Consider the following 25,062-nt stretch of genomic DNA (forward strand, 5'->3'; position numbering starts at 1 on the left):
AATTTCCAAAAATTGAGATATTTCATCTCTCCTCTCTCCTAATTCAAGTCTAGTTCCAAAAAGTAAGCTAAAATGACCCAAAATGGTCAAAAACTGACCAAACTGATCTGAAAAATTCTAGAATCAGTTTGCTTGGTTAGAAGCTCACTTTTTTCTATAAATAGAAGCCTCCTTCTTTGTTGAAGCTTAATAGTGTTTTATGCACACTATGAATTTCTTAATAATTCATTAGTTTTTGACCATTCCCTCTTCTAAAGAATTGGTGGCCACTCTTGTTGCAAACAAGAGTAGATCCCTCAAACCATCAAGCCAAAGGAAAGCTCCCAAAAATTCATGTAAGTTAGAAATCCTACTTTTTCTTATGCTTTTAATGGTTTTCTAAATTTTTGTTATCTTTAAAATGATAATCTGATGCTATGCCTTGCTGGAAAAGCTTTCCCCCTCTCTCATTCTTAAATTAAGCCCTTCTTTATCCTAGTTAAGTAATCAAATTGTTTGGATTAAACTTTTTATATTGTTTCTCTTTTAAAAGTGAAATTTGATTAGTTTAGAATGCTTTAAACAAATTGGGGATAATTTTTAAGTAAATTCAGAATAGGAAAAATTTAAAAATGGTCAACCATACAAAGGAGGTTATGGTGAAATTTTCTTAAATTTTATGAAATGAGTATTACCTTTTATTATTCAAAAAAAGTAATCCCCATCGTTTGTGTATTCTAAAAGTGTTATTTTCATTCTATGCATAGGAAAATGCATAGTAAAAATATTTTTATTACAAAAGTGTTATATCTATTAGATTTAAATTCTATGCATAGAAATATGCATATTGATTATTATTTTTAATTATAAAAGAGTGATTTTCATTAGATTTAAATTCTATGCATAGAAAGATGCATATTGATTTTTTTTAATTATAAAAGAGTGATTTGCATTAGATTTAAATTTTATGCATAGAAAGATGCATATTGGTTATTTTTTTATTATAAAAGAGTGATTTTCATTAGACTTAAATTCTATGCATAAAAAGATGCATATTTATTATTATTTTATTATAAAAGTGTGATTTTTATTAGATTTAAATTTTATGCAGAGAAAGATACATATTGGATATTTTTTTATTATTATAAAAGTGTTACTTTCACCAATATTGATTTTTATGCATAAATAGATGCATAAAAGATTTTTTTAAAAGTGTTGCTTTCGTCAATATTGATTTTTATGCATAAACAGATGCATAAAAGATTTTTTTATTATAAAAGTGTTACTTTTATCAATATTGATTTTTATGCATAAATAGATGCATAAAAGAATGTTTTTATTATAAAAGTGTTACTTTCATCAATATTGATTTTTATGCATAAATAGATGCATAAAAGAATTTTTTTATTATAAAAGTGTTACTTTCATCAATATTGATTTTTATGCATAAATAGATGCATAAAAGAAATTTTTTATTATTATAAAAGTGTTACTTTCATCAATATTGATTTTTATGCATAAATAGATGCATAAAATAATTTTTTTATTATAAAAGTGTTACTTTCATCAATATTGATTTTTATGCATAAAATGATGCATAAAAGAATTTTATATTATAAAAGTGTTACTTTCAAAATTGATTTTTTTAATGCATAAATATATGCATAAAAGGATTTTCTTTTTTATAAAAGTGTTATTTCCATAGAAGTTGGATTTTATGCATAAATAGATGCATACAAAATTTTTTATATCAAAATAAGAGTTCTCTTTAATCCTATTTTTAAATCCCATGAATATTGAAAAATGAATAAGTAAATAGTCAGTGAAGAAAAATTATACCGTTTCATATTCTCTAGAATGGTAATGAGAAAAATTCAGAAAAACTATCGAAGTCGAACTTTTAGATAAGTGATTAATTTATTCCTCATAGGAATTCGTGATTAGTTTTGAATTTAGTTAAGCAATATACTCAATGAATGAAATTCAGTAAAGTAGTAATTGAAATACTACCTTCGTTAAAGATAGTTCAGGGAGAACCCTTCCAGACTCAAACCTTGAATCAGACTTTGACCAAGACGTAACTCCTTTGTCAAGAAAAGATGAATTGACCAGTTCAGTAATCTACACTCAAATCACCCACCGAATCTGAAACTAAGTTGAGATCTTTGATTTTGATCTGAGGGGATCAAGGATCCAGAATTCCTTGAATTCTGCTTTGGGAATCCAGACCTCTGATCTAGAAGTCTTGGGATATGGAATTAAGATATACTCATTGTATTCAAAAGAAAATCAAAACGAAAAACTTGCGTAGAAACCCTGTTTTCTTAAAGGATTGTCTTACGCCAGAATGCTGGAGGGAGCATTTGGTATATGTGTTTTCTAAGGGAAGTTTGGTTGCAACAGCTAGCAGGGAGAAAGGACAGCTCACGCGGCAAAAACCTACCCAGGTCTTAACCAACCTGGGTACGGTGTGCTTCCGGTACGATAGGCGAGGGCCGACGAAGCGGTCCGGATCCTGTGGAGAGTTCTGACTAGGCGATGCATGGGCTCGCGGTGCTTAGGACACCCATGCGTATGTCGTGGAAGATATATATATGTTTGATGGCGAGAAAATTATTGTAATCTGTTTTACTAGATCTCGTTTTTGACCTGCTTGGTCTCAACGGAGAGTTCAAAGTGATACTATTTTGTGAGAAACAAGGATTGAATGGAAATTTTGAGTTATGATATCCGTAACCAATAATTGTTTGTCAATGGATTGTTTTATAAGTTAAAGTTTAAAGAGAAGTGTGTGCGTATCTGTATTCTAAAGCAAAAGTTAAGAAAGGCATTCAATTATGGGTGGGTGAGTACTTGTCTGGTTCTACCAATTCCAGTGGTTGGGTGGTGGCTAACCCATGGGCCGGATGGGGTTAGGCTGGAATCAGTAGAGTTTTAATAATAAAATTGATTAATAGGAATACACTTAGAGTTCGAATAGTTAAATAATAGCCTGAAGACTTCTCAAATGAATACATCAACGGCTGTGTCTGATTCAATTAGGAAAAAAGCATTGATTCATTCAAGTTAAGTCTGTAATAGTTTCCCTTCTATCTGGTTTAATCAGATGAAGGTTAGTTCAGTATCTTGACCTCGTTTGAAAAATTCGTTAAGAAAATAAAGAATTGATTCATTCAAGTTAAGTTTGTAATAGTTTCCCTTCTATCTGGTTTAATCAGATGAAGGTTAGTTCAGTATCTTGACCTCGTTTGAAAAATTCGTTAAGAAAATAAAAATGGTGGAATCGTCTCCGTTTTTCGAGCATGGAAAATTTTCTCGCTTTCGGTTTTCGGAATGGCCACCAGCTAAGTCTCGTGCCCGGACATTCGAGGGCGATGCCCCGTGTGGGAAACCCTACCCCGCGCATGAGAGAGCTGCTTCGGCTGCCAACTACTACTGGGAATCCAGTGCGCAAAGGGGGCAGTGGGATCCCACAGTTGGTATCAGAGGGCTGTTGTAAATTTACGTAACAGCATCAGAAATTGCTTAAAATTTTAAAGTAAATCTGGGAAATAATGTGTTCGCTTGTTAAATTTATGTTGAATGAACTTCAAAAATTGAAAACTCATAAACTGAATTGGAAATTTATAGATGGATACCCCGAATCTATCTGGCATTCCTAAACTCTCCCAGAGTCAGGATATGATAGCCTTTGCATTCGAGCACCTCATCAACTCGCACATCATTTTGAGAGTCTTTTCTTTCCTGATCCTCTTGAGCGATGTCGGTATATGTGGTTTTGTGGAGGACGATATATTAATGTCAGTACCAGTCAGCATCAGAGACTCAGGCAAAATATTTCCTTAGCCATGATTCTGATAAGGCTAGGGCTTGTTCAGCATGTATAACTCTTTGATCATTCACCCAGGAACTTCAAAATTTCATGCCGAGTTTTTAGGCTTCTTAGCTGCTTTATCCCTAGAAGTAGAATTACAGCACCTCTTTCTGTAATGAATCGTGTATACCATGGTATGTCTCCTTCGCAGTTTCGCTTCTTTATATGTGAACACGATTGAGGCAGTGATTTTGGGAGCCATGATGCTCTATGTATATATCAAAAACTTTTGATAATAAACGATGTTTTGCAAAAGAATTCCAAATTATTTTCATGATTGTGAATATGGTTAATAAAATTATCAGAGTAAATCTTGTTTCATGATGTATGATAAAATAATTATTTGTTTAAAAAATAAATCGCAAAGATTAAATAATCATAAATCTGTTGTCAAAGTTAAGTTGACGAAAATCTCATTTTGTCAGAGTCATGAGGCGTGCGGCCCGTGCAAGGCAACCAGATCCTAGATTCGGATGTTCGAAAAGCCCTACACAGATCCCAACCTGGTCCCTTCAAGGGTGAAGGGGAGCAATTAGGTGAAGTAGTGGAAAAGTGTATTGAGGCAATGGAGGAATACTTTGATGTAACTGGCTACAATGAGAGAAGTAAGATGACTCTCGCCAGGTTAAAGATTGTGGAAACAGCCAAGGTCGCTTGGAGGAATCACTGCGAGACTAACCGTCTCGACCGGAATACCTAGACCTGGACCGATCTTAAAGCTTACCTCAGAAAGAGGTTTTGTCCTCCGGGCTTCCTTGAAACTAAAATGAATGACTTCTTGGAACTGAAGCAGGATAGCCGGACAATTGAAGAGTACCATCAAGCTTTTGCCCTTCTCCTCAAATATTCCTCGCAATTGGATGAAGAGCGGCTGATGGCCATATTCATTCGAGGAATGAACGAGCCATTGGACACCTTAGTAAAGAATGCCAAACTTGTCTCAATGGCCGAAGCAGTAAGAATGGCAAAGGACTTTGCCAAGGCCTTTGTAGTTTAAGGTCTCGGACCGAAGCCTGCAACCTCTAACTTTAAAGATTCCAAATCCTAGGAAGTACTTCAAACTTTCCTCCCCCAAAGAGGCAGCAAGGCCCAATTCAGAATCAGGATGCGGGAAGATTCAGAAGTGAAGGAAGACCCTTCCCCTCTCAGGAGCCCCACCTATTTCAAGAATTCAAAGGGATGGGCTCAGAAATGAGAACCGGTGTTTTGGATGCCTCACCAGCTAAAAGACTGGCCCAAGACTCCTGCCATGTCAAGGGGACAGGGAAGTCAAGGACCGAGAGTGCAGAGACCAGCCCTTTACTATTAGTCAAATCAGGGTCCATCTCACCCAAATCAAGGAAATCCTAGGAGAACTCCAAAGCAACTGTCTGCCTTTGTCCAGAGAGTAGTCTCAGAACTCCTTCCCAGAACTGGGGCAACCAAAGAGAAAGAGTTCCCCCTCAGACTGCAGCAGCCAGAGCAGTCATAATAGCAGAAGTAGTGGAAGAAGAAAGAGGATAGATTTATGCAGCAATTGAAAACCAAGGGCCAAACTGTCAATTCTCCGTCATCCATACTCCAGCTGAGTACCAAGGTAAGACTTTTAAACTTTTAATTGATTCAGGCACTACTCATTCTTTCATTTCCCCTAGATTCTTGCGTAAGCTAGTCTTAGATCAGAAATCAGGGAAACCTATGCAAGTTGAATTGGCAAGTGGGAAGATTCTTTTCACTCACCTTGAGACAGATCGTATTCAGTTCAATCTAGATGGGAATTTAACTGACTGTCAGTTCAGAGTTATACCTTTGGGAGTTTTTGACGGGATCCTTGGAATGGATTGGCTCCATAAAAATCAAGCCGACATTCACTGTCATAATGGAACCATTTCCTTCCGTGACCTTCACGAAAACAAAGTTTAAGAAACCAGAATTTCAGGATCCCCAAGTCTGCAGTTAGTAAAGGATTCTAAGTTACTAAAAGGACTTAGAAAGAAGCAGCTCATTTATGTTGTCAAAATGAATCCAGTAGACTCAAAGTTAAAAGCTAAAGAACCTGAATGGTTAAGTGATTATGATGATTTATTCCCAGTAGAATTAACAAAGATGCCTCTAATTCGGGAAGTAGATCATGTGATAGAATTGACCCTCGAAGCTCAGCCCCAGTAGCCCTGCGCACGTACAAAATGCCACTTCTTGAAGCCATCGAACTCAAAACTCAAGGAACAGCTTAGACAGCTGTTAGAACAAGGGTTTGTAAGACCCAGTGTTTCACCTTGGGGTGCACTAGTTCTCTTTCAAAAAAAGAAAGATGGAACGCTAAGACTCTTGGTGGATTACAGAGGTCTCAGTCAGCTGACATTTAAGAATAAGTATCCTATTCCCAGAGTTGATGAGCTTCTGGACAGGCTAAGTGGAGCCCAGATCTTCACAAAGATAGATCTCAAATCAGGGTATTATCAGATCAGGATTAATGAGTAAGATATCCCGAAGACAGCCCATCAATACTCGGTATGGGCATTATGAATTCACTGTCATGCCGTTTGGATTGACAAATGCCCCAGCTACATTTAATCGATTAATGCAAGACATTCTCAGAGAATACTTGGATGATTTTGTTCTTGTTTTATTTGATGATGTTTTGATTTACTCAAAAAATGCAGCATGAAGCTCATGGTAGAAGAGTTCTTGAGATCCTAAGGAAGCACCAACTCTTTGCAAAAAAGAGCAAATGCACTTTCTCTGCCGACCATGTTGAATACTTGGGCTTTCTGGTATTGAAAGATGGAATTTCTCCAGATTCCGCTAAAGTCCAAGCAGTCATAGATTGGCCTGAACCAAAGACAGTGAAAGAAGTCAGAGGATTCTTGGGATTGACTGGTTACCAGTATAGAATTTTTATACCAAAGTATGCTCTCATAGCTTCCCCCTGGACTAATCTTCTCAAGAAGAATATCCCGTTTCAATGGTCTGCCAGGTGTTAGAGTGCTTTTGATAAGCTGAAGACCGCCTTGGTAGCCAATCTCATTCTAAAGCTACTAGATTTCTCTCTACCCTTTGAGGTAGTAATAACTGATGCCAGTGGTTTTGCCCTAGAAGGTGCACTCATGTAGGAAGGTCATGCAGTGACCTATGAATCCCAAAAACTCAGAACGCATGAGAGGAATTATGCTGTCCACGACCTGGAACTACTTTTTCAGTAGTATATGCCCTGAAGTTGTGGAGACATTATCTACTGGGTCAAAGATTCACTTTGATGACAGATCATCAGAGCTTAAAGTGGATCTTCACTCAGAAGGATCTCAACATGTGCCAAAGAAGGTGGATGCAGACCCTGCAGCAGGAATTTGATTTTGAAATCAAGTACTGCCTAGGAAAAGAAAATGTGGTAGCAGATGCCCTCAGCAGAAAATGTGGAGCAGATGCCCTCAGCAGAAAAGCCTCCTTGCTTGCAATTATTGTAGTGTCAAATCCTTTGATTATTGAAGCAAGTGAGAAGATTATACAGGATAGATTCTTTGGTCCTATTGCTACCCTACTTATGTAGGAAAGCAAAACTCCATAGAAGTTGAACCGAGTTCAAGGGTACAGCTTGGATGATGGAATTATGTATTATAATCGCAAGCTATGCATTCCCAACTATGATGAGGGAACTAAGGGTCAAATTCTGAATGAAGCCCATGACAGCCTTATTGCAGAGGACATCCAGGTTTCATCAAAACCTACATGTCTGTGAAGAAAAGCTTCTTTTGGCCTGGTCTAAAAAAGGATGTGCTTAATTATGTACGCCAATGTCTGACCTGTCTCATAGAAAGTCAAGGCCGAGAGAGTAAAAATGCCTGGAAAGTTACATCCATTAGACACCCCCCCAGATGAAGTGGAAATGCATCAGTATGGATTTTATTACTGGATTACCCTCAGTGCAATCAGGTTACAACTCCATCTTCGTGGTAGTTGATAGACTAACCAAAGTTGCCCATCTGATTCCAGTAAAAGAAACCTACACTATTGCAGTGGATGTGGCCAGAGTGTTCTTCAAAGAAATCTTCAGATTGCATGGCCTACCCAGAAGAATAGTAAGTGATCGAGATCCCAAATTCACGTCAAGATTCTAGACTGCATTTTTTGAAGTAGTAGGAACTTTCTTGGATCTCAGCGCACAGCTTACCACCTTGAGACAGATGGTCAAACTGAAAGGGTGAACCAAGTAATCGAAGATATACTTCGGTCATGCTGTGGTGGCAGGGAACCCAAGAAGTGGCTAAGCTATCTACACCTAGTCAAGTTTGCCTACAATGCTTCTTATCACCGAAGTATTGGATGAGCCCTTTCAAAGCTTTGTATGGACAAGATTTCTTAACTCCATTAACTTGGTCCGACCCATTGATTAGGGTCGAAATGTCTAGACAGATGCTTGATGACATGGAGCAGCAGATGTAGTCAATTTGCAAAGAAATAAAAGTTGCCCAGGATAGACAGAAACAGTATGCAGATAAGAAGAGTCCAGATAGAAAATTCGAAGAAGCAGATACGGTCTTCATTCGAGTACACCCCAAAAGAAGTTCTCTATCTCTTGGGAAGTACAAGAAGTTATCCCCCAGATATTGTGGACCATATCTGATTACAAAGAAAGTAGGTGACTTAGCCTACGAGCTTCTTCTACCTCCTCATCTCAAAGTACATAATGTATTTCATGTCAGCCTTCTTAAAAAGTATGTACCAAGCCCGAATCATGTGCTTGATGATGAAATCTTAACTTCTTCAACCCAAGGGCAGATGTGGAACTCCAACCTGAAGAAATCCTTGATGTTCGAGAAAAGGTTCTCAGGAGCAGAATTCTGAGAGAATTATTGGTCAAATGGAAGTTCTATCCTTTTGAAGATGCCACCTGGGAGAAGCCGAACTGTTACGAGATTACTCCCAGTTGCGAGATGAGGACATCTTGTATTTTTCAAGTGGGAGAGAATGTAAGATTCCTCCCCAGCCTCTCAAGATGTCCAGTATCTTCCCCTGTAATCAAATCCCTCTTCAGATATATAAAAGATCTTGTTTCTACCTATTTTGGCTTAGAGAGAGAAAATATTTTGGAGAGAGGTTATTCAGATTTTAGATATTTTTGGATGGAAAAATATCTCTTCTTGTTAAAATAAATTTCCCCAAAACAGAAGTTCAAAAAGATTTTCAAAAGGTGCATTAGAAAAAAATCAATTATAATCTATTCAAAAGGCCTTATCCTAGGGGTCCAGATTTTTTGAAAATTTTAAATTAAAGTTTTGAGGGCCAATCATATTCATCCAAATGTGTGGAGGAGATAAATAGAAGAAATAAAGAAACCCCCCCCCCTCCCCAAAATGAGTAAATACTCACATAAGATGAAGAGTGGACTAAGGACCAAAGGAAATACTAAAAAAATGAATTTTTGACACCTCTCAGAGTGGGGATTTCCCCTCATGAAGGAGGTGCCTATTTCACATGTGTGGTGGAGTTTTAAATTCCCAAAAATTGAGATATTTCATCTCTCCTCTCTCCTAATTCACGTCTAGTTCCAAAAAGTAAGCTAAACTGACCCAAAAATGGTCAAAAATTGACCAAACTGATCTGAAAAATTCTAGAATCAGTTTGCTTGGTTAGAAGCTCACTTTTTTCTATAAATAGAAGTCTCCTTCTTTGTTGAAGCTTAATAGTGTTTTATGCACTGTTACTCTACTCTTCCCCCAGAGCCAAAAACTATGAATTTCTTAATAATTCATTAGTTTTTGACCATTCCCTCTTCTAAAGAATTGGTGGCCACTCCTGTTACAAACAAGAGTAGATCCCTCAAATCATCAAGCCAAAGGAAAGCTCTCAGAAATTCATGTAAGTTAGAAATCCTACTTTTTCTTATTCTTTTAATGGTTTTCTAATTTTTTGTTATCTTTAAAATGATAATCTGATGCTATGCCTTGCTGGAAAGGCTTTCCCCCTCTCTCATTCTTAAATTCAGCCCTTCTTTATCCTAGTTAAGTTTAAAATTGTTTGAATTAAATTTTTCATATTGTTTCTCTTTTAAAAGTGGAATTTGATTAGTTTAGAATGCTTAATACAAATCGGGGATAATTTTTAAGTAAATGAAGAATAGGAAAATTTTAAAAATGGTCAGCCATACAAAGGAGGTTATGGTGAAATTTTCTTAAATTTTGTGAAATAAGTGTTATCTTTTATTATTCAAAAAGAGTAATCGCCATCGTTTGTGTATTCTAAAAGTGTTATTTTCATTCTATGCATAGGAAAATGCATAGTAGAAATGTTTTTATTACAAAAGTGTTATTTCTATTAGATTTAAATTCTATACATAGAAAGATGCATATTGATTATTTTTATTATTATAAATGAGTGATTTTTATTATATTTAAATTCTATGCATAGAAAGATGCATATTGATTATTTTTTTAATTATAAAAGAGTGATTTTCATTAGATTTAAATTCTATGCATAGAAAGATGCATATTGATTATTATGATTTTTTTATAAAAGAGTGATTTTCATTAGATTTAAATTCTATGCATAGAAAGATGCATATTGGTTTTTTATTATTATAAAAGAGTGATTTTCATTAGATTTAAATTCTATGCATAGAAAGATGCATATTGATTATTTTTTTATTATAAAAGTGTGATTTTCATTAGATTTAAATTCTATGCATAGAAAGATGCATATTGGATATTTTTTTATCATTATAAAAGTGTTACTTTCACCAATATTGATTTTTATACATAAATAGATGCATAAAAGATTTTTTTATTATAAAAGTGTTACTTTCATCAATATTGATTTTTATGTATAAATAGATGCATAAAAGAATTTTTTAAATTATAAAAGTGTTACTTTCATCAATATTGATTTTTATGCATAAATGGATGCATAAAAGAATTTTATTATTATAAAAGTGTTACTTTCATCAATATTGATTTTTATGTATAAATAGATGCATAAAAGAAATTTTTTATTATTATAAAAGTGTTACTTTCATCAATATTGATTTTTATGCATAAAAGAAAATTTTTATTATTATAAAAGTGTTACTTTTATCAATATTGATTTTTATGCATAAATAGATGCATAAAAGAATTTTTTTATTATAAAAGTGTTACTTTCATCAATATTGATTTTTATGCATAAAATGATGCATAAAAGAATTTTTTATTATAAAAGTGTTACTTTCATCAAAATTGATTTTTTCAATGCATAAATAAATGCATAAAAGGATTTTCTTTTTTATAAAAGCGTTATTTCCATAGAAGTTGGATTTTATGCATAAATAGATGCATACAGAATTTTTTATATCAAAATAAGAGTTCTCTTTAATCCTATGTTTAAATCCCATGAATATTGGAAAATGAATAAGTAAATACTCAGTGAAGGAAAATTATACTGTTTCATTTTCTCTAGGATGGTAATGAGAAAAAATCAAAAAAACTATCGAAGTCGGAATTTGGATAAATGATTAATTTATTCCTCATAGGAATTCGTGATTAGTTTTGAATTCAGTTAAGCAAAATACTCAATGAATGAAATTCAGTAAAGTAGTAATTGAAATACTACCTTCGTTAAAGATAGTTCAGGGAGAACCCTTCCAGACTCAAACCCTGAATAAGACTATGACCAAGACGTAACTCTTTGTCAGTTTCAAGAAAAGACGATGTGACCAGTTCAGTAATCTATACTCAAATCACCCACCGAATCTGAAACTAAGTTGAGATCTTTGATTTTGATCTGAGGGGATCAAGGATTCATAATTCCTCGAATTCTGCTTGGGAATCCAGACCTGTGATCTAGAAGTCTTAGGATACGGAATTAAGATATACTCACTATATTCAAAAGAAAATCAAAACAGAAAACTTGTGTAGAAACCCTGTTTTCTTAAAGGATTGTCTTACGCATGCTGGAGGGAGCATTTGGTATATGTGTTTTCTAAGGGAAGTTTGGTTGCAACAGCTGGCGGGGAGTGTTCAAAGGACAGCTCACGCGGCAAAAACCTGCCCAGGTCTTGATGACCAGCCTGGGTATGGTGGTGTAAAATGGTGTGCTTCTGGTACAATGGGTGAGGGCCGACGAAGCGGTCCCTGAGTGAAGTGCCAAGACACCTAGGGAGGATCCTGGAGGGTTCTGACTAGGTGATGCATGGGCTCGTGGTGCTTAGGACACCCATGCGTATGTCGTGGAAGATATATATATGTTTGATGGCGAGAAAATTATTGTAATCTGTTTTACTGGATCTCGTTTACTGACCTGCTGGTCTCAACGGAGAGTCCAGAGTGATATTGTTTTGTGAGAAACAAGGATTGAATGGAAATTTTGAGTTATGATATCTGTAACTAATAATTGTTTGTTAATGGATTGTTTTATAAGTTAAAGTTTAAAGAGGAGTATGTGCGTATCTGTATTCTAAAGCAAAAGTTAAGAAAGGCATTCAATTATGGGTGGGTGAGTACGTGTCTGGTTTTACCAATTCCAGTGGGTGGTTGGCCGGATGGGGTTAGGCTGGAATCAGTAGAGATTTAATAATAAAATTGATTAATAGGAATACGCTTAGAGTTCGAATAGTTAAATAATAACCTAAAGACTTCCCAAATGAATAGATCAACGACTGTGCCTAATTCAATTAGGAAAAAAGCATTGATTCATTCAAGTTAAGTCTGTAATAGTTTCCCTTCTATCTGGTTTAATCAGATGAAGGTTAGTTCAGTATCTTGACCTCGTTTGAAAAATTCGTTAAGAAAATAAAAATGGTGGAATCGTCCCCATTTTCCGAGCATGGAAAATTTTCTCGATTACGGTTTTTAGAATCATCACTAGCTTAGTCTCATGCCCAGGCATTCGAGGGCGAGGGCCCGAGTGGGAAACCCTGCCCCGCGCATGAGAGAGCTGCTTCCGCTGCCAGCTACCAAGAATCCGGTGCACAGAAGGGGCAGTGGGATCCCACGAATAGAGTGAGAAAGTGCATGAGAGTGGGTGGGTTAGTGTTAAGCTTTGTTTGAGTAATTGCATTATAGAGTGAGAGAGTGGGGCAAGGAGTGTCTACTAGGTAAGTGAATGAGATTGAGGCACTACAAGAAACGAGTCCAAGAGGGGAGGTGTCGTGGCCTCGAGCATTACAGAGTCAAAGCAATTTTGTTGGATTTACGGAAAAACCTTGACCAAGGCATTGTTGTGCCAGGCTTAAACGCATTCAAGTAAGCTTGACATTTTCTAGTTTATTTGTAGATAGTTCAAGGCATGATCGGTGGTTCCGAGTTGCATTTGTGGCTACCTAAAATAATAAAGCTGGTTTGTGATTGTAAATTTTATCAGTAAGGTTTTTTCGGCAATGTATGTACCATTTCTGTTATGGGACATGCGGTCATTAAGCGATTTTGACAAAAAATTGCACACCAAACTATATCTCTTCATGGAAATAGATGTGGGTGGCCTGGTTGAGGTGATGTGGCTGGGACTAGCCTTAAGGTTACACTTGGGGCTTGCCTTGCCACCATTGGCCTAAATAAAGAATTCTCTGCCAATTTATCCATGCTCGTGTCCTTCTTGACTACGAATCTAGCTGGTGCTAGTTAGGCATCATTGGTCAATGAGGCTTTGGATGATGCATCCCCTATCTCTTGGTTTAGGTGGATGACTTCTATATCCTTGCCTTCTTGTAGATTGTCTACTACTAAATTTATTACCAGCACTCATCAAAGATGTAGTGCCTAGACCTATAGAGAGGGTCATCAAGCCTCTTGCTCAAAGATAAAATAATCAATGAGTGATAAACCATCCAGCCTATCATCATGGATACTGCATCTCATATGGAGATACTTAGTTCTGACAATATAAATAAGCTCACATTGTTTCTCCCTCCACCTGCTTGAGGCTATATATATGTGCAATGGGACTCCATCTAGCTCTAGTGGGCAAGAACCCCACAATGAAAGTGTGTATCAAGACCTCATAGCCAGCCTTTTCAAGTGGGTTTAGAGATCAATACCAAAATTGGCCTACTTTACCTATAAATTCCAAATTAATAGATCTTGGTGGATCATTAATCCATCCCATGGCCTCATAAATTTGATCAAGCTTTTCTAGGTGTACTAAATAGGATCTCCATTTTCATCAAATTTGGGCATCATCCTTGAGATGTGGATTGGCTTGGTTTTTCCCAACTTTGAGTCTCTAGGTGCTGCATCTCAAAAGGAGATACTTAGTTCTAGAAATTTAATGTCACATTGTTTCTCCCTTTACATGCTTGAGGTTATATATATGTGCGATGGGGCTCCATCTAGCTCCACTGGGCAAGAATCTTGCACTGAAAGTGTGTCCCAAGACCTCATTAGCTGGCCCTTTCAAGTGGGTTTAGAGATCTATACCACTTGCGTGCTTTGCCTTTCTTCAAGGAAAACTCCAAATGACAAATCTTGGTGGGATCATCAATCCATCCCATGGCCTCACAAATTTGATCAAACTTTTCTAGTAGTTGCTGAATAGGATCTCTAGTTCTGAAAAAAACTGGTCATCATCCTTGAGATGTGGATTAGCTTGGTTTTGCCCAGCTCTGAGCCTCTAGGTACTATGTTGGTTGCAACCCCCTTCCCATTTCAAATGTCATCCTTTGCATATCTGTTGTATATTCATCTGGCGATGGAATGTAAGGAGGTGGTAGCAAGAGACCCTATGCTTCAAGAGATACAAGATCTCTTGTCTTATGGAATTGGCTTGTATGGTTTATAATGGCACTTATCTCTTGTCTTATGGAATTGGCTTGTCTTATGGAATTGGCTTGTATGGTTTATAATGGCACTGTTCGTGTCTATGGGCTCAACAAGTGTCTAGACTATGTCTTTTTACATGAGATTATGGGCTCATGTCCCCTACCTGTGAGCTAGTTTTTGGGACTTGATGGGGTGTCACTAATAGTCTTAATCTTGATAAATGGTTGTTATGTAAGTAATTAAATATTTTTAATTTTTCCTTAATGGATTGACATATTTCTAAGCTACCAATTCAAAGAATGCATGAAAAAAATTAAACAAAGTCTATAATCCCACTCTAATTCCTCCTAATGGAGCTTAATGCTCATGTTTTTAGAGTGGATTCCACTGCTAATCTATTCCTTGGCTCAAAGCATTGAAATCTAAGCCTCTTAGGCTCCAATTTTATGTAAATCATCGGTGAAGGTTTTACTCTTCTAATAGATGAAACAAAAATGCCCTAATGCAAGTGAACTTCAAATCAAAATCAAACAGACAACTAAACATTTCCAATGACTCCAAACCGTATCTTTTATGAGTGTAATCTCCTAATTAACATCGGGAAATATTAAATAGTCCCAATAGATTGGAATGGATGGATAAACAAAGTTAAGCTCTAGGCTAATCCCCGACAAATGATGCCAAATATATTCAAGCCAAGATCTTACCTTAGCCTTTCCAAAGCATGTGTCATTTGGTCTTGCCTTAGAGCCACGAATTCTAACTTCCCTATGCGGGTGTGCTAGCTCATTCACATCGTCACATCCTCACTCCGTTTTCATACACCAAAATGATCCTTTGCCAAAGAGTGAAGAAAGAGATCTCTATGCCTAGATGGAGGTAATAAGAGATGGTCCTTTACGATGGTTCTCTCCCACAAAAGGTAAGTAAGGAAAAGTGAAGTGTGTGGGTGAGTAAGTAAGGAAAATCTCAGTGTGTGAGTGAAAGTTAACAGAGTGAGTCCTAACAACAAAGTGATAGAGTGAGAAAAGGTAAGTAAGGAAAAGCGAAGTGTGTGGGTGAGTAAGTAAGGAAAAGCGAAGTGTGTGAGTGAAAGTTAACAGAGTGAGTCCTAACAAAAAAGTGATAGAGTGAGAAAGTGCATGAGAGTGGGTGGGTTAGTGTTAAGCTTTGTTTGGGTAATTGCATTATAGAGTGAGAGAGTGGGGCAAGGAGTGTCTACTAGGTAAGTGAATGAGATTGAGGCACTATAGGAAATGAGTCCAAGAGGGGAGGTGCCGTGACCTCGAGCATTATAGAGTCAAAGCAATTTTGTTGGATTTACGAGAAGACCCTGACCAAGGCATTGTTGTGCCGGGCTTAAATGCATTCAAGTAAGCTTGACATTTTCTAGTTTATTTGTAGATAGTTCAACGCATGATCGGTGGTTCCGAGTTGCATTTGTGGCTTGCTAAAATGTTAAAGCTGGTTTGTGATTTGTAAATTTGATGAGTAAGGTTTTTTTGGCAATGCATGTACCATTTCTATTATGGGACATGTGGTCATTAGGCGATTTTGACAATAAATTGCACACCAAACTATATCTCTTCATGGAAATAGATGTGGGTGGCCTGGTTGAGGTGATGTGGCTGGGAATAGCCTTAAGGTTACCCTTGGGGCTTGCCTTGCCACCATTGGCCTAAATTAAGAATTCTCTGCCAATTCATCCAAGCTCGTGTCCTTCTTGTCTATGAATCTAGCTGGTTAGGCATCATTGGTCGATGAGGCTTTGGATGAATCTACATGGTGCAGGTTAGGCATCATTGGTCGATGAATCTAGCTGGTGGTTAGGCATCATTGGTCAATGAGGCTTTGGATGATGCATCCCCTATCTCTTGGTTTAGGTGGATGACTTCTATATCCTTGCCTTGCAGATTGTCTACTACTAAATCTATTACCAGCACTCATCAAAGATGTAGTGCCTAGACCTATAGAGCTGGTCATGAAGCCTCTTTCTCAAAGATAAAATAATCAATGAGTGATAAACCATCTAGCGTTTCATCATGGATACTGCATCTCATATGGAGATACTTAGTTCTGGCAATATAAATAAGCTCGCATTGTTTCTCCCTCCACCTGCTGCTTGAGGCTATATATATGTGCAATGGGACTTCATCTAGCTCTAGTGGGCAAGAACCCCACAATGAAAGTGTGTATCAAGACCTCATAGCCAGCCTTTTCAAGTGGGTTTAGAGATCTATACCAAAACTAGCCTACTTTACCTATAAATTCCAAATTAATAGATTTTGGTGGATCATTAATCCATCCCACGACCTCATAAATTTGATCAAGCTTTTCTAGGTGTACTGAATAGGATCTCCATTTTCATCAAATTTGGTTATCATCCTTGAGATGTGGATTGGCTTGGTTTTTCCCAACTCTGAGACTCTAGGTGCTGCATCTCAAAAGGAGATACTTTTTAATGTCACATTGTTTCTCCCTTTACATGCTTGAGGTTATATATATGTGCCATGGGGCTCCATCTAGCTCCATTGGGCAAGAATCCTACAATGAAAGTGTGTCCCAAGACCTCATTAGCTGGCCCTTTCAAGTGGGTTTAGAGATCTATACCACTTGCGTGCTTTGCCTTCAAGAAAAACTCCAAATGACAAATCTTGGTGGGATCATCAATCCATCCCATGGCCTCACAAATTTGATCAAACTTTTCTAGTAGGTGCTAAATAGGATCTCTAGTTCTGAAAAAAACTGGTCATCATCCTTGAGATGTGGATTAGCTTGATTTTGCCTAGCTCTGAGCCTCTAGGTACTATGTTGGTTGCAACCCCCTTCCCATTTCAAACATCATCCTTTGCATATCTGTTGTATATTCATGTGGTGATGGAATGTAAGGAGGTGGTTGCAAGAGACCCTATGCTTCAAGATACAAGATCTCTTGTCTTATGGAATTGGCTTGTATGGTTTATAATGGCACTTATCCTTTGGGTCTTGGCTTTTGAGGCTACAAGCTCGTTGTGCAAGTAAGAACACGTATGTGAATGCCCTTTTGGATCCCTTTGATTTGAGGTAGTTTCGAACATAAGCTCTTTCCCCTTCCCCACGTTCTCTCTTTCTCGTCCAAAAATAGACAAAAACTACTTGGTTCCATGGTAAAGGTGCTTCTATAAAGCTCCTATGGAGAGCGAGACTCCTACTTGCATTGTGTGTTCTTGATGTTGGGTGTACTATATGGAACACTTGTCCTTGGTGGTACAAAAAAAGAGACATGTCCCAATTGCCATAGCTGAGTTGTTGGGCTTCTTGTCCGTTATGGTCCATTTGGGATAAACCCACTCAAGATCGATACACAAAAGTTTGAAACATGGTTTGAATGCATCCTTTGGGAATGAAGCTTGCAGTTCCTAGTCTTGCTGCTTCTTCACTGCAGCTTCGCCTAAAGATAGGGTGGTTGAATGCTTTCTTCATAAAATTTAGGGTGATGTTTATAGAGCAAGTTGGTGAATTCAGAGCTCAACCCAAAGTATCATAATTGGTGACTCATGTTTTCAGGTGTTTCATTGTTCCTCCACTCACGTTTGTGTTTTGTTAGCTCATTTCTTTCTAAAGCTTCTCACTTGAGATGAATCCGAAGTGGTCTATCCTCCTTAACAGGGGAGAATTCTTCTAACTATGTTGGTCACTTGTTGGGATCAAAGGCTTAGTGGGTTTAAGGCAGTGTGATTTGATGCATTACAACTGACTATATTATTATTTTCAACATTTAGTCTAGATTGGAGGTCCTTATTAACCCTTTTGGCGCAAGTATAAAAATGATTTCAGACACGATTGTTTTTTAGCTTTTTCAAAGCTCACGTATGTAGGTTCATGTTTGTAGGATCTTGCCTCTTGGCTCACATCCAAAGGCTCATGTATCCACGTTCATGCCTCTAGACTCGCGTCTCTAGGTTTACATATAAAAATTCACATATCTACGTTCATGTCTAAAGGCTCACATGTCCAAAATCAGGTCTCTAGACATATCTCTAGGGTCACATCTCTAAGTTCACATCTTTTTTATATAATCTCAGCTTGCGTACTTTCCTTTTATGAAAAAAGCCTACGTGGGATAAAAAATTGTAAGAAATGGACCTATGAGACAGGTTTATGTGCACTTATTGGGTAATAATTATACTTTTCCTAATAATTATGAAGGACAAGAATTTTCCTTGGAGTTTGTAATTGGTGCAAATTGTGTGATAGGAAAATCTTCCAAGGACATGAGTAGGTATGTCCATACAAGTCTTTATTTTATAGTAAGAACTGGTTCGTATAATGTTAGTTACACCCACCTCTAAACTCACGTGTCTAGGCTCACATGTCCAAACATCATGGCGCATGTGTCCAGCTCAAACCTCACGTGTCCAGACTATGTATTTTTACATAAGATTATGGGCTCATGTCCCCTACCTCTGTGAGAGCTAGTTTTTGGGACTTGATGGGGTGTGACTAATAGTCCTAATCTTGATAAATGGTTGTTATATAAGTAATTAAATATTTTTAATTTTTTCTCAATGGATTGACATATTTCTAAGCTACCAATTCAAAGAATGCATGAAAAAAATTAAACAAAAAATATAATCCCACTCTAATTCATCCTAATGGAGCTTAATGCTCATGTTTTTAGAGTGGATTCCACTCCTAATCTCTATTGCTAATCTATTCCTTGGCTCAAAGCATTGAAATCTAAGCCTCTTAGGCTCCAATTTTATGTAAATCATCAGTGTACCAAGGTTTTACTCTTATTATAGATGAAACAAAAATGCCCTTATGCAAGTGAACTTCAAATCAAAATCAAATAGACAATTAAACATTTCCAATGATTCCAAACCATATGTTTTTTGAGTGTAATATCCTAATCAAGATCGGGCAATATTGGATAATCCCAATAGCTTGGAATGGATGGATAAACAAAGTTAAGCTCTAGGCTAATCCCCGACAAATGATGCCAAATATATTCAAGCCAAGATCTTACCTTAGCCTTTCCAAAGCATGTGTCATTTGGTCTTGCCTTAGAGACACGAATTCTAACTTCCCTATGCAGGTGTGCTAGCTCATTCACATCGTCACGTCCTCACTCCGTTTTCATACACCAAAATGATCCTTTGCCAAAGAGTGAAGGAAGAGATCTCTATGCCTAGATGGAGGTAATAAGAGATGGTCCTTTACGATGGTTCTCTCCCACAAAAGCTAAGTAAGCAAAAGCGAAGTGTGTGGGTGAGTAAGTACGGAAAAGCTTAGTGTGTGAGTGAAAGTTAAGAGAGTGAGTCCTAATCCCTCCACCTGCTTGAGGCTATATATATGTGCAATGGGACTCCATCTAGCTCTAGTGGGCAAGAACCCCACAATGAAAGTGTGTATCAAGACCTCATAGCCAGCCTTTTCAAGTGGGTTTAGAGATCTATACCAAAACTGGCCTACTTTACCTATAAATTCCAAATTAATAGATCTTGGTAGATCATTAATCCATCCCATGGCCTCATAAATTTGATCAAGCTTTTCTAGGTGTACTGAATAGGATCTCCATTTTCATCGAATTTGGTCATCACCCTTGAGATGTGGATTGGCTTGGTTTTTCCCAACTCTGAGTCTCTAGGTGCTGCATCTTAAAACGAGATACTTAGTTCTAGAAATTTAATGTCACATTGTTTCTCCCTTTAGATGCTTGAGGTTATATATATGTGCAATGGGGCTCCATCTAGCTCCACTGGGCAAGAATCCTACAATGAAAGTGTGTCCCAAGACCTCATTAGCTGGCCCTTTCAAGTGGGTTTAGAGATCTATACCACTTGCGTGCTTTGCCTTCAAGGAAAACTCCAAATGACAAATCTTGGTGGGATCATCAATCCATCCCATGGCCTCACAAATTTGATCAAACTTTTCTAGTAAGTGCTGAATAGGATCTCTAGTTCCAAAAAAAACTGGTCATCATCCTTGAGATGTGGATTGGCTTGGTTTTGCCCTGCTCTGAGCCTCTAGGTACTATGTTGGTTACAACCCCCTTCCCATTTCAAACGTCATCCTTTGCATATCTGTTGTATATTCATGTGACGATGGAATGTAAGGAGGTGGTTGCAAGAGACCCTATGCTTCAAGATACAAGATCTCTTGTCTTATGGAATTGGCTCGTATGGTTTATAATGGCACTTATCCTTTGGGTCCTGGATTTTCAGGCTACAAGCTCGTTGTGCAAGTAAGAACACGTATGTGAATGCCCTTTTGGATCCCTTTGATTTGAGGTAGTTTCGAACATAAGCTCTTTCCCCTTCCCCACGTTCTCTCTTCCTCGTCCAAAAATAGACAAAAACTACTTGGTTCCATATGGTAAAGGTGCTTCTATAAAGCTTCTATGGAGAGCGAGACTCCTACTTGCATTGTGTGTTCTTAATGCTGGGTGTACTATGGAACACTTATCCTTGCTGGTACAGCAAAAGAGACATGTCCCAATTGCCATAGCTGAGTTGTTGGGCTTCTTGTCCGTTATGGTCCACTTGGGATAAACCCACTCAAGATCGATACACAAAAGTTTAAAACAAGGTTTGAATGCATCCTTTGGGAAACGAAGCTTGTTGTTCCTAGTCTTGCCGCTTCTTCACTACAGCTTCGCCTAAAGATAGGGTGGTTAAATGCTTTCTTCATAAAATTTAGGGTGTTTATAGAGCAAGTTGGTGAATTCAAAGTCCAACCCAAAGTATCATTGTTGGTGACTCGTGTTTTCAGGTGTTTCATTGTTCCTCCACTCACGTTTGTGTTTTGTTAGCTCATTTCTTTTTAAAGCTCCTCACTTGAGATGAATCCAAAGTGGTCTATCCTTCTTATTAACAGGGGAGAATTCTTCTGACTATGTTGGTCGCTTGTTGGGATCAAAGGCTTAGTGGGTTTAAGGGAGTGTGATTTGATGCATTACAACTGATTATATTATTATTTCCAACTTTTAGTCTAGATTGGAGGTCCTTATTAACCCTTTTGGTGCAAGTATAAAAATGATTTCAGACACGATTATTTTTTTTGGCTTTTTTAAAGCTCAAGTATGTAGATTCATGTTTGCAGGATCTTGCCTCTTGGCTCACATCCAAAGGCTCATGTATCCAGGTTCATGTATCCAGGTTCATGCCTCTAGACTCGGGTCTTTAGGTTTACATATAAAACTTCACATATCTAGGTTTATGTCTAAAGGCTCACGTCCAAATTCAGGTCTCTAGACATATCTCTAGGGTCACATCTCTAAGTTCATATCTTTTTTATATGAGCTCTGCTTGCGTACTTTCCTTTTATGAAATAAGCCTACGTGGGATACAAAATTGTAGGAAATGGACATATTACAGGTTTATGTGTACTTATTGGGTAATAATTATACTTTTCCTAATAATTATGAAGGACAAGAATTTTCCTTGGAGTTTGTAACTGGTGCAAATTGTGTGATAGGAAAATCTTCCAAGGACATGAGTAGGTATGTCCATACAAGTCTTTATTTTACAGTAATAACTGGTTCGTATAATGTTAGTTACACCCAGCTCTAGACTCACGTGCCTAGGCTCACGTGTCCAAACATCATGGCACATGTGTCCAGCTCAAACCTCACGTGTCTAGGTTCATGTCTATGGGCTCAAGTGTCCAAACAATGTCTTTTTACACGAGATTATGGGCTCATGTCCCCTACCGTGAGAACTAGTTTTTGGGACTTGATGGGGTGTGACTAATAGTCCTAATCTTGATAAATGGTTGTTATTAAAGTAATTAAATATTTTTAATTTTTTTAATGGATTGACATATTTCTAAGCTACCAATTCAAAGAATACATGAAAAAAATCCAGACTATGTCTTTTTACATGAGATTATGGGCTCATGTCCCCTACCGTGATGAGAACTAGTTTTTGGGACTTGATGGGGTGTGACTCATAGTCCTAATCTTGATAAATGGTTGTTATTAAAGCAATTAAATTTTTTTAATTTTTTTAATGGATTGACATATTTCTAAGCTACCAATTCAAAGAATACATGAAAAAAATTAAACAAAGTCTATATTCCCACTCTAATTCATCCTAATGGAGCTTAATGCTCATGTTTTTAGAGTGGATTCCACTCCTAATCTCTATTGCTAATCTATTCCTTGGCTCAAAGCATCGAAATCTAAGCCTCTTAGGCTCCAATTTTATGTAAATCATCAGTGTACCAAGGTTTTACTCTTCTATAATAGATGAAACAAAAATGCCCTAATGCAAGTGAACTTTAAATCAAAATCAAACAGACAACTAAACATTTCCAATGACTCCAAACTGTATGTTTTTCGAGTGTAATCTCCTATTCAACATTGAGCAATATTGGATAATCCCAATAGCTTGGAATGGATTGATAAACAAAGTTAAGCTCTAGGCTAATCCCCAACAAACGATGCCAAATATATTCAAGCCAAGATCTTATATACAAAGTTGTAGGAAATGGACCTATGACAGGTTTATGTGCACTTATTAGGTAATAATTATACTTTTCCTAATAATTATGAAGGACAAGACTTTTCCTTAGAGTTTGTAACTGGTGCAAATTGTGTGATAGGAAAATCTTCCAAGGACATGAGTAGGTATGTACATACAAGTCTTTATTTTACAGTAATAACTGGTTCGTATAATGTTAGTTATACCCAGCTCTAGACTCACGTGCCTAGGCTCACGTGTCCAAACATCATGGCGCATGTGTCTAGCTCAAACCTCATGTGTCTAGGTTCATGTCTATGGGCTCAAGTGTCCAGACAATGTGTTTTTACATGAGATTATGGGCTCATGTCCCCTACCTCTATGAGAACTAGTTTTTGGGACTTGATGGGGTGTGACTAATAGTCCTAATCTTGATAAATGGTTGTTTATGTAAGTAATTAAATATTTTTAATTTTTTTCTTATGGATTGACATATTTCTAAGCTACCAATTCAAAGAATGCATGAAAAAAATTAAACAAAGTCTATAATCCCACTCTAATTCATCCTAATGGAGTTTAATGCTCATGTTTTTATAGTGGATTCCACTCCTAATCTCTATTGCTAATCTATTCCTTGGCTCAAAGCATTGAAATCTAAGCCTCTTAGGCTCCAATTTTATGTAAATCATCAATGTACTAAGGTCTTACTCTTCTAATAGAAGAAACGAAAATGCCCTAATGCAAGTGAACTTCAAATCAAAATCAAACAGACAACTAAACATTTCCAATGACTCCAAGCAGTATGTTTTTCGAGTGTAATCTCCTAATCAACATCAGGCAATATTGGATAATCCTAATAGCTTGGAATGGATGGATAAACAAAGTTAAAGCTCTAGGCTAATCCCCGACAAACGATGCCAAATATATTCAAGCCAAGATCTTACCTTAGCCTTTCCAAAGCATGTGTCATTTGGTCTTACCTTAGAGCCACGAATTCTAACTTCCCTATGCGGGTGTGCTAGCTCGTTCACATCGTCATGTCCTCACTCCGTTTTCATACACCAAAATGATCCTTTGCCACAAAGAGTGAAGGAAGAGATCTCTATGCCTAGATGGAGGTAATAAGAGATGGTCCTTTACGATGGTTATCTCCCACAAAAGGTAAGTAAGGAAAAGCTAAGTGTGTGGGTGAGTAAGGAAGGAAAAGCTCACTGTGAGTGAAAGTTAACAGAGTGAGTCCTAACAACAAAATGATAGAGTGAGAAAGTGCATGAGCGTGGGTGGGTCAATGTTAAGCTTTGTTTAGGTAATTGCATTATAGAGTGAGAGAGTGGGGCAAGGAGTGTCTACTAGGTAAGTGAATGAGATTGAGGCACTACAGGAAACGAGTCCAAGAGGGGAGGTGCCGTGGCCTCAAGCATTACTAAAGAGTCAAAGCAATTTTGTTGGATTTACGGGAAGACCTTGACCAAGGCATTGTTGTGCCGGCAGGCTTAAATGCATTCAAGTAAGCTTGACATTTTCTAGTTTATTTGTAGATAGTTCAAGGCATGATCGGTGGTTCCGAGATGCATTTGTGGCTAGCTAAAATTATAAAGCTGGTTTGTGATTGTAAATTTGATCAGTAAGGTTTTTTTGGCAATGCATGTACCATTTCTATTATGGGACATGTGGTCATCAGGCGATTTTGACAATAAATTGCACACCAAACTATATCTCTTCATGGAAATAGATGTGGGTGGCCTGCTTGAGGTGATGTGGCTGGGACTAGCCTTAAGGTTACCCTTGGGGATTTCCTTGCCACCATTGGCCTAAATAAAGAAATCTCTGCCAATTCATCCATGCTTGTGTCGTTCTTGACTACGAATCTAGCTGTTGTTGTGGTTAGGCATCATTGGTCGCGATGAGGCTTTGGATGATGCATCCCCTATCTCTTGGTTTAGGTGGATGACTTCTATATCCTTGCCTTCTTGTAGATTGTCTACTACTAAATTTATTACCAGCACTCATCAAAGATGGAGTGGAGATGTGGAATGGCTTGGTTTTTCCCAACTCTGAGTCT

The sequence above is a fragment of the Cibotium barometz genome, chromosome 36, assembly GCF_041138505.1.
Source record: "Cibotium barometz isolate CiBa-2024 chromosome 36, ASM4113850v1, whole genome shotgun sequence".
NCBI lineage: Eukaryota > Viridiplantae > Streptophyta > Polypodiopsida > Cyatheales > Cibotiaceae > Cibotium > Cibotium barometz.